The sequence below is a fragment of the Salmo salar genome, chromosome 18 (genome assembly GCF_965601325.2).
Source record: "Salmo salar chromosome 18, fSalSal1, whole genome shotgun sequence".
NCBI classification, from domain to species: Eukaryota; Metazoa; Chordata; class Actinopteri; order Salmoniformes; family Salmonidae; genus Salmo; species Salmo salar.
The window spans coordinates 82,159,342-82,168,974 of record NC_138308.1 but is presented as its reverse complement, the minus strand read 5'-3'; the positions used below and the strand labels follow the sequence as shown (position 1 = coordinate 82,168,974).

General features: G+C 38.8%; 2 non-coding genes across 2 annotated transcripts; both read left to right on the top strand.

Annotated features, from left to right (window-relative positions):
- The first annotated feature begins 1,093 nt into the window (after positions 1-1,093).
- On the top strand, positions 1,094-1,166 carry trnav-uac (transfer RNA valine (anticodon UAC)). Its single transcript has one exon. It is a non-coding gene; the product is annotated as a tRNA-Val (tRNA).
- An 8,139-nt stretch (positions 1,167-9,305) lies between these two features.
- trnav-uac (transfer RNA valine (anticodon UAC)) lies at positions 9,306-9,378 on the top strand. The gene has a single exon. It is a non-coding gene; the product is annotated as a tRNA-Val (tRNA).
- The last annotated feature ends 255 nt before the right edge of the window (positions 9,379-9,633 follow it).

The window sequence follows — 9,633 nt, the reverse complement described above, 5'->3', positions numbered from 1 at the left end:
ATGAACTATTAGTGGTGTAAAGTACTTAAGTAAATCTACTTTAAAGTTCCACCTAAGTGTTTTTTGGGGTATCTGTATTTAACTTTACTACTTATATTTTTCACAACTTTTAATATTACTTTACTACATTCCTAAAGAAAATGTTGTACTTTTTACTCCATACATTTTCCGTGACACGTAATTACTCCATACATTTTCCATGACACCCAGGACAGGAAAATTGTCCAATTAACGCACTTATCAAGATAACATCCCTGGTCATCCCTACTGCCTCTGATCTGGTGGACTCACTAAACACAATGCTTCGGTTGTCTGATTGTTGGAATGTGGCACTGATTAACGGTAAATAAAAAATATTTAAAAAATTGCGATCTTGTTTGCTTAAAATATAAGGAATTTGAAATTATTTATATTTTGAATACTTAAGTATATTTTAGCAATTACATTTACTTTTGATACTTAAGTATATTTAAAACCAAATACTTTTAGACTTTTACTCAAGTAATATTTTACTGGGTGACTCTCACTTTTACTTGAGCCATGTTCTATTTAAGGTATCTTTACTTTTACTCAAGTATGACGACTGGGTACTTTTTCCACCACTGATTATGATAAAAGCGCTTCACCACACAACACCGATACCCTGCAGAGGGCACTCAAAGACTACCTCATAGGCTATACCTGTACGACCTACTCCTTTACTAACGTGTAACATACAACTGAGTTAATAACAGCAGTAGTTCAGTGATGCCACTATATAATATAGATGGTGTCGTGTATCTTCTATTACTTAGTGTTAACACAAAGGTAAATATGTATAGCATATACAGTAACAATAAGTAATGTGTTGACTTATTCGACATGTCAAACTGCACGAATGAGGTTGACGGAATTTCCTTTTCGTAGTTTGTAGTGTTTCACTGTTTTGCTCTTATTCAGAATTTCCCCTGCGAACAAGACATCACCAAGTCAACATCACCATCACACCAAACATCAACAAAATCCATATCACATATAGACAATTGGCGTACTACTTTGAAGCATAAAGGATGTGTAATATGATTCCATACTGTGCGTGGTGGTTTATCTACATGGTTCCATAGTGTAGTGGTTATCACGTCTGCTTTACACGCAGAAGGTCCTGGGTTCGAGCCCCAGTAGAACCATGCTTTTGACGGCAGGTAGCCTAGCGGTTAGAGCGGTGAGCCAGCAACTAGAGGGTTGCCAGGTCATATCTCTCGTGTCTGACAGGAAAAATCTGTCTAGAAGTGAGCTGGCAACGGGAGTGTTTCTGCACTGTAAACATTTTTTATCTTTCTGTAAATCTCATAATAATAGTATTGTACATAACATAACAGAACTGAATAGCATATTATAACGTTACTGTAAGATAAAAAACCGCAGTGCATTTTCTCTTATGTAGCCAAAAGCCAAATATACATAGGCTTTGCTGCAGTTTAATACCATCTGCTCTAAAAATCATTCACTGTTAGGGATGTAAAGATTCACCGATCATATCAGTCCCTGGTTCAAATGTTTAAGATGTGAGTGCATCTTGTGGCAGGAGACCAAACCAATCCAATAGCGTGCATCAGTCAGAAAATGTATTCAAATGTTCCGAATTGCCGGGTTCACAATTTTGTTGTTGCTCATATTACTTTCTTGTTACCTTATGAAAATACCTCATATTTTGTCGAACTAAACATGTAACTGTGACAGTCATTGATCAACAAGCCATTTTTCATGCCAAACAACCCAGGCAATGTCAGTAGCCTAGTCAAACTGCACAATGCACTGCTTTGCACGCCTGTCCAATAGCAGGTAGGCTGCGCGTCACCTTCAGCATTGAAATGTTTGCAAAATAGCTTGTTCAATATCAGGCTTTATTAGTTAGGTTGTTAGGTTATTGTTATCAATCAATTGTTATCAAATGTTATCACTGTTGTAAATAGAGGTTGGCCGATTAATCGGAATGGCCGATTAATTAGGGCCGATTTCAAGTTTTCATAACAATCGGTTATCGCCATTTTTGGACACAATAATCGGCCATAATCGTATGGCCGATTACATTGCACTCCACGAGGAGACTGCGTGGCAGTCTGACTACCTGTTACATGAGTGCAGCAAGGAGCCAAGGTAAGTTGCTAGCTAGCATTAAACGTATCTTATAAAAAACAATCTTAACATAATCACTAGTTAACTACACATGGTTGATGATATTACTAGTTTATCTAGCTTGTCCTGCATTGCATATAATCGATGCCTGTTAATTTATCATTGAATCACAGCCTACTTCACCAAACGGGTGATGATTTAACAAGGGCATTCGCGAAAAAAGCACTGTTGTTTCACCAATGTACCTAACCATAAACATCAACGCCTTTCTTAAAATCAATACACAAGTATATATTTCAAAACCTGCATATTTAGTTAATATTGCCTGCTAACATGAATTTCTTTTAACTAGGGAAATTGTGTCACTTCTCTTGCGTTCAGTGCAAGCAGAGTCAGGGTATACAGTATGCAGCAGTTTGGGTCACCTGGCTTGTTGCGAACTGTGTGAAGACCATTTCTATCTAACAAAGACCGTAAATTAATTTGCCAGAATTGTACATAATTAAGACATAACATTGAAGGTTGTGCAATGTAACAGCAATATTTAGACTTAGGGTTGCCACCCGTTAGATAAAATACGGAACGGTTCCATATTTCACTGAAAGAATAAACGTTTTGTTTTTGAAATGATCGTTTCCGGATTTGACCATATTAATGACATAAGGCTCGTATTTCTGTGTGTTATTATATTATAATTAAGTCTATGATTTGATAGGGCATTCTGACTGAGCAGTGGTAGGCAGCAGCAGGCTCGTAAGCATTCATTCAAACAGCACTTTACTGCATTTGCCAGCAGCTCTTCGCTGTGCTTCAAGCATTGCGCTGTTTATGACTTCAAGCCTATCAACTCCCGAGATTAAGCTGGCAATACTAAAGTACCTATTAGAACATCCAATAGTCAAAGGTATATGAAATGCAAATGGTATAGAGAGAAATAGTCCTATAATAACTACAACCTAAAACTTCTTACCTGGGAATATTGAAGACTCATGTTCAAAGGAACCACCAGCTTTCATATGTTCTGAGCAAGGAACTTAAATGTTAGTTTTTTTACATGGCACATATTGCACTTTTACTCTCCAACACTGTTTTTGCATTATTTAAACCAAATTAAACATGTTTCATTATATATTTGAGACTAAATTGATTTTATTAATGTATTATATTAAGTTAAAGTAAGTGTTCATTCAGTATTGTTGTAATTGTCATTATTACAAATATATATATATATATATATATAAAACGTCCGATTAATCAGTATCAGCTTTTTTGGTCCTCCAATAATCGGTATCGGTGTTGAAAAATCATAATCGGTTGACCTCTAGTTGTAAATTGTTTCACCAGTATAAAGTAGCCTAAGCAACCGCCTGAGACACAACTCTCACGCTTTTGCCTGCCACTCCTCTCTCTCCCTCTGCTGGCCTGCCTGCTCTGTCTCTTTGCTAATGATTCAAGAGTGTGTTCATTCTTCGGTCTCTTCAATCAATCAAGTTGATTTATAAAGCCCTTTTTACATCAGCCGATGTCACAAAGTGCTGTACAGAAACCCAGCCTAAATCCCCAAACAGCAAGCAATGCAGATGTGGAAGCACGGTGGCTAGGAAAAACTCCCTAGAAAGGACTAACATCGATCACTAGGCGACCAGAATTGCCAATTAAATAATCTTGAGTTGCTGCTCTGCGCAGCCTGCCTGCCTGCCTGTTGCCTGCGCGCATACCAATTTCTTAAAGTACTTTAAAGTTTGTTAAAAACCATTACTTACCAAGACATTTAGTAGAAATAAAAAGCATCTAGCTACCATACCATAAAAAACAGCATACAAATTAACACAGCAGCACATCAATCAGTGACGTTTTTTGTTGTCAGGGAAAAAGCAAGTCTATAAAGGCTTGCGTAAGATATCATTTAATTGCCCGGCCCTAGCAGTCATACATATATAATAGGACCATTATTCTGCATTGTGAATTGATGTGGAATTGTTCGATTTTTTTCTTATCGTATTAACGAAAAAACTATACAAAACATGTCTGTTTTTTATCCATGTGTCACATCCCCATTCCTTACTATATAGCCCACCTGCTGATCGTTTATATCGATTGTTCAGATTCCCCAGTAGCAATAATTTAGGTACTTCGCTTTAAACAATCGGTGTATATGCATATTTTTTTATATAGTCAAAGCGGGAAGAAAAGAAAAGTTCACTCTGTAAAAACTTCCAAACTGTCTAAAAAACCTTTCGATTTTGAAAAAGGGTTGAAATCCAAAGTTGTGCTATATATTCATTGGCTATGTCATAACACATGTTTAAAGATAAATATTACTCGCTCAAACACTTTGAATTGCCTAAATTACTTAGTGGGTGATGGTGATTTCCGATCAAAAGTGTGGAGACAAAAAGCAAACGTTGCCCCCCTTATCTGATAGTGGGGTGGTAGATGCCCAGTTTCCCTTATGGCTCAGCTCAGGTGCCTACATACACCATAGACATATACACTGAGTATACCAAACATTAGGAACACCTAATATTGAGTTGCAATATTGAGTTGCTAAATTTCTATGTTCCCAAGAACAACATTTAAAAAATGTGCAAGTCAGTTAGGAACAAATACTTATTTACAATGACTGCCTAGGAGCAGTGGGTTAACTGCCTTGTTCAGGGGCAGAATGACAGATTTTTACCTTGTCAGCTCAGGAATTCAATCGAGTAACCTTTCAGTTACTGGCCCAACGCTCTAACCACTAGGCTACCTGCCGCCCCAATGTTCAAGTAACTTCAGTCGTTATAGTTCCGAATATTTAATGCAATGTGGGGTCAAAAATGTCATAAAACACAAAACCGTTAAAGCTGCAATATGTAACTTTTTGGGCGACTTGACCAAATTCACTTAGGAATGGGATTTATAAATCTGTCATTCTCATTGAAAGCAAGTCTAAGAAGCTGTAGATCTGTTTGTGCGCTATTTCTATGCTTCCGTTCTTAAGTTTCTGCGTCTTTTACTTTCGGTTTTGTACACCACCTTAAAACAGCAGAAAATACAATCTTTTTTGTCATTGATAACATATTTCACATCGGTTTAGATGGTACAATGATTCTCTACACTCTGAGTGCTTGTTTTGTCACAAACTGAAATTAGGCAAATTATTAGACTTTTAGCAAACAGGAAATGGAGGAGCGATTTCTGCACATTGGACATTTAAGTAACACCGAACAAAAATATAAACGGTAAATGTTTCATGAGCTGAAATGAAATATCCCAGAAATGTTCCAGATGCACAAAACGCTTATTTCTCTCAAATTTTGTGCACATCTGTTTAGTGAGCATTTCCCCTTTGCCAAGATAATCCTTCCACCTGACAGGTGTGGCTTATCAAGAAGCTGATGAAAACAGCATGGTCATTGCATAGGTGCACATTGTGCTGGAGACAATAAAAGGCCACTCTAAAATGTGATGTCACAGATGTCTCAAGTTTTGAGGGAGTGTGCAATTGGCATGCTGACTGCAGGAATGCCCACCAGAGCTGTTGCCAGAGAAAGTAATGTTAATTTCTCTACCAAAAGCGGCCTCCAATGTCGTTTTAGAGAATTTGGCAGTACGTCCAACCGGCCTCATGATCCTGGTTTCAACTGTACCAGGCACCTGGCAGACAGCATGTATGGCATCGTGTAGGCGAGCGGTTTGCTGATGTCAACGTTGTGAACAGAGTGCCCCGTGGTGGTGGTGGGGTTATGGTATGGGCAGGCATAAACTGCGGACAATGAACACGATTGCATTTTATCGATGGCAATTTGAATGCACAGAGATACCGTGACGAGATCCTGAGGCCAATTGTCGTGCCATTCATCCACCTCCATCACCTCATGTTTCAGCATAATGCACAACCTCATGTTGCAAGGATCTGTACACATGTCACCCATTGAGCTTGTATGGAATGCTCTGGATCAACCTGTACGACAGCGTGTTCCAGCTCCTGCCAATATCCAGGAACTTCGCACAACCATTGAAAAGGAGTCTGCCATCATTCCACAGGCCACAATCAACAGCCTGATCAACTCCATGCAAAGGAGATGTGTCGCGCTGCATGAGGCAAATGGTGGTCACACCAGATACTGATTGGTTTTCTGATCCACGCCCCTACATTTTTTAAAAGTTATCTGTGAACAACAGATGCATATCTGTATTCCCAGGCGTGAAATCAATAGATTTGTCACGCCCTGACCTGAGAGAGACGTTTTTCTCTGTTTGGTTAGGTCAGGGTGTGACATGGGGTGGGCATTCTATGTTTTCTATTTCTTTGTGTTTAGCCGAGTATGGTTCCTAATCAGAGACAGCTGTCTATCGTTGTCTCTGATTGGGAATCATACTTAGGCAGCCCTTTTTCCCACCTTCTGTTGTGGGATCTTGTTTTTGTACAGCTCAGTAAAGCCTGCAGAACGTGAAGTTTGTTTTCCTTTGTTTGTTGTTTTGATTTAGTGTTCTGAGTTATAATAAACATTAATCATGAGCACTTACCACGCTGCACCTTGGTCTCCTCCTTACGACGATCGTCACAAGATTAGGGCCTAATAAATCCATTTCAATTCGTTCACTGATTTCCTTATATGAACTGTAACTAAGTAAAATTGTTGAAATTGTTGCATGTTGTGTTTTATTTTTGTTCAGTATATTTACAACATAAAACTTGCATAGGTAAATACCTTTTTTTTCTTTCTGATAACCATATGGGTGGTGATGTCACTTCATTACTGTAAGTATTGAACACAGCAATACTTTGTGTTAGGTTAATTTAATGGGTCTAGGCAACGGGTTTCCACAGAAAATGTGAGGTATGGTGTGGTATCAAATCCTAGATTCCATTGCCTGCTTTCTGCCCTTGAGCAATGCACTTTACCCCCCACAACAACTGCTCCACTGGTACCCAGTTTGGCAGCCCCCTGCTCCAACCTCTCCAGCCTGTGTATTTATGTGTCTTTCAGAGGGGTTGGATTAATGCGGAAGTCAGATTTCAGTTGGCCCTTGTCTGTATTTGACGAATAAAGTAATCTTAATCTTAAAAGATAAATACCATTGTAAACATGCTGCATTGTTAAGGGGTTCTTCCCTGCCTTTTGACATCCATTTTCCAGCAGAACTGCGATTTTCTCCCGAGGGAACACCTCTATATCCAGGGTCTTTCCTGCACATTTCACATAGACGTTGAACTTGTCCACATCCTCAATGTTATCATTAACCTTAATGAAAAGGGCATACATAAATATTTAATACAATTATGTGGCATTATTTTATATTTTATAGTATGAATAATACAATAAAATATAAATATTTTCTCCAAACGATTTCAGGGCGCATATGTGGCTATTCTGTGTTGAGCAGGTAACAAGTAAATAGTTTCTCCTATATACTTAATTTAGAGTTATTAATGTAACTTTAGTTGTTTTACAAATGTTGGGATAGATGTTTAGATTTGTAATACATTGTAAGGCAGCTTGATGCGACTAAAGACAATTAAAAAAAAAAAGTAACTAGAAAGGCATGAGATCTTCTTTGTTATTTGCGCAGGCTGTACACACTCCAATAGTCTCTCATTCACAATTTGACAAGCACTTGATAATGCCTTGAATTCCATGGCAGCATCCCCTTTGTGGCTGTATTGCACCATAAAAAGATCCTTGCCTTTTGCGGCCCCAGAATGCTGTGTTGTGCCCTTCTTCCTGATTGTGCTGCGCAATCCAAAGCGCCTCTCACTCACATGGCTCTCTGTAACATGATCGGGTCTTTCCACAAGCCACAAGTCAGACACATCAGGGACGCAACAACGCTTGTCCTTATCCAATTCCGAGGTGCATATTGAAGATATTGGAAGAACTGTCCAAAATTACTTTTCATCAGCCAACAAGATGAGTAGGCCTAACGAACAGCAAAAGCACTAGCCTATGTCAATCTACTATCCCCATAGTAGATTGTGAGGTAAGAAATATAATTTGCCCTAGGTCATAGATTTTAGCTGATTAATTATGAAGTAAGTTTCACAGTTTCGCTGCACAGGTTTTAGTGGACATTGGAAGTCTGGTCTAGGCCTACAGCTAGGGAACCATTGTAGGCCCATAAGCCCAACATTTGACTTTAGCCTAGTTTGCGGTTATAATCCTAATGATTTTTTTGCATTTATTTACCTTCCAGCTTTATACGAGTTAGACTAATGATAATCTTGTAGAATAAGCACCTAACAATTTTCCCAAGTCAGCATATATACCCGTTTTATTTTTAAAAGCAAATTGACATGCATAGAATGGCACAACATATTACATGAAAAGTTATTTGTGTGTTTGTTACAACTCTGTGGTAATGGTGTGTAGTGTGTAATGGTTTTTTTCAGTACTGAGCAATTTTCAGGTCTGCTGAGCGCAAACTTGAATGCTGTGAAAGTTCTGTGCAACTTCCGGCGTGCATTTACTGTGAACACTAAGGCTGTACCTACTTTACGTTGGTTTTAACAGTGGCTATTTGACCATAATGTAGGCCTACCGGAGTGACCTACCATCAAAAACAATGGAGAAAATGCATCCCATAACATTTTAACATGGAAAATAGCTGTTCTATCTTTCAGCCTACCGTAGCAGCCAATGTGTGGTGTTCAATGTAGGCCTACGTTCCATGCAGGGCTTGACATTAACCTGTTTATCTATTTGTCCTTCAGACAAGGAGTTGGCTGAAAATGTTGTTTAATGCAAAACCAGTTTACCCCTGGTTGGGACCCACTATTATACATCATTGGTTATGATCAAGTAGACGCTTATATACTGGTTGGTCAGTGATGCCGCAATAAAATAATGATGGAGTCGTGTATCTTATCTCATTTAGTGTTATCATAAAGATAAATATGAATGTTATATATTCTGCTTTCTTCAGCCATGATAGCATATACAGTAACAATAAGTAACACGTTGACTTATTCTTCACAGGCACGACGAATAAGGTGTACTGAGCTTCCTCTTCGTATTTTGTAGTGTTTCACTGTTTTGCTCTTATTCAGAATTTCCCCTGCAAACAAGACATCCCCAAGTCAACATCAGCATCACACCAAACAACAACAAAATCCATATCACATATAGATAATTGGCGTACTGCTTTGAAGCATAAAGGATGTGTAATATGATTCCATTCTGAGCGTGGTGGCAGTGTATCTATGTGGTTCCATAGTGTAGTGGTTATCACGTCTGCTTTACACACAGAAGGTCCTGGGTTCGAGCCCCAGTAGAACCATTCTTTTGGCGGCAGGCAGCTAGCGGTTATAGAGGTGAGCCATCAACCGGAGGGTTGCCAGTTTGTATCTTTGGTCTGACAGGAAATATCTGTCTAACACCATGCCCAATCCGGACGCGCGTGTGCGCGAATAGATTTTGTTCTCCCACACTAAACGCGATCACGACACGCAGCTTGAAATATCAAAATGTGTTTAGTTAGGATTCGTGCGGGATTGTTCTATGTTACGTGTGGTAGGGGTTGTAATTATTTAAC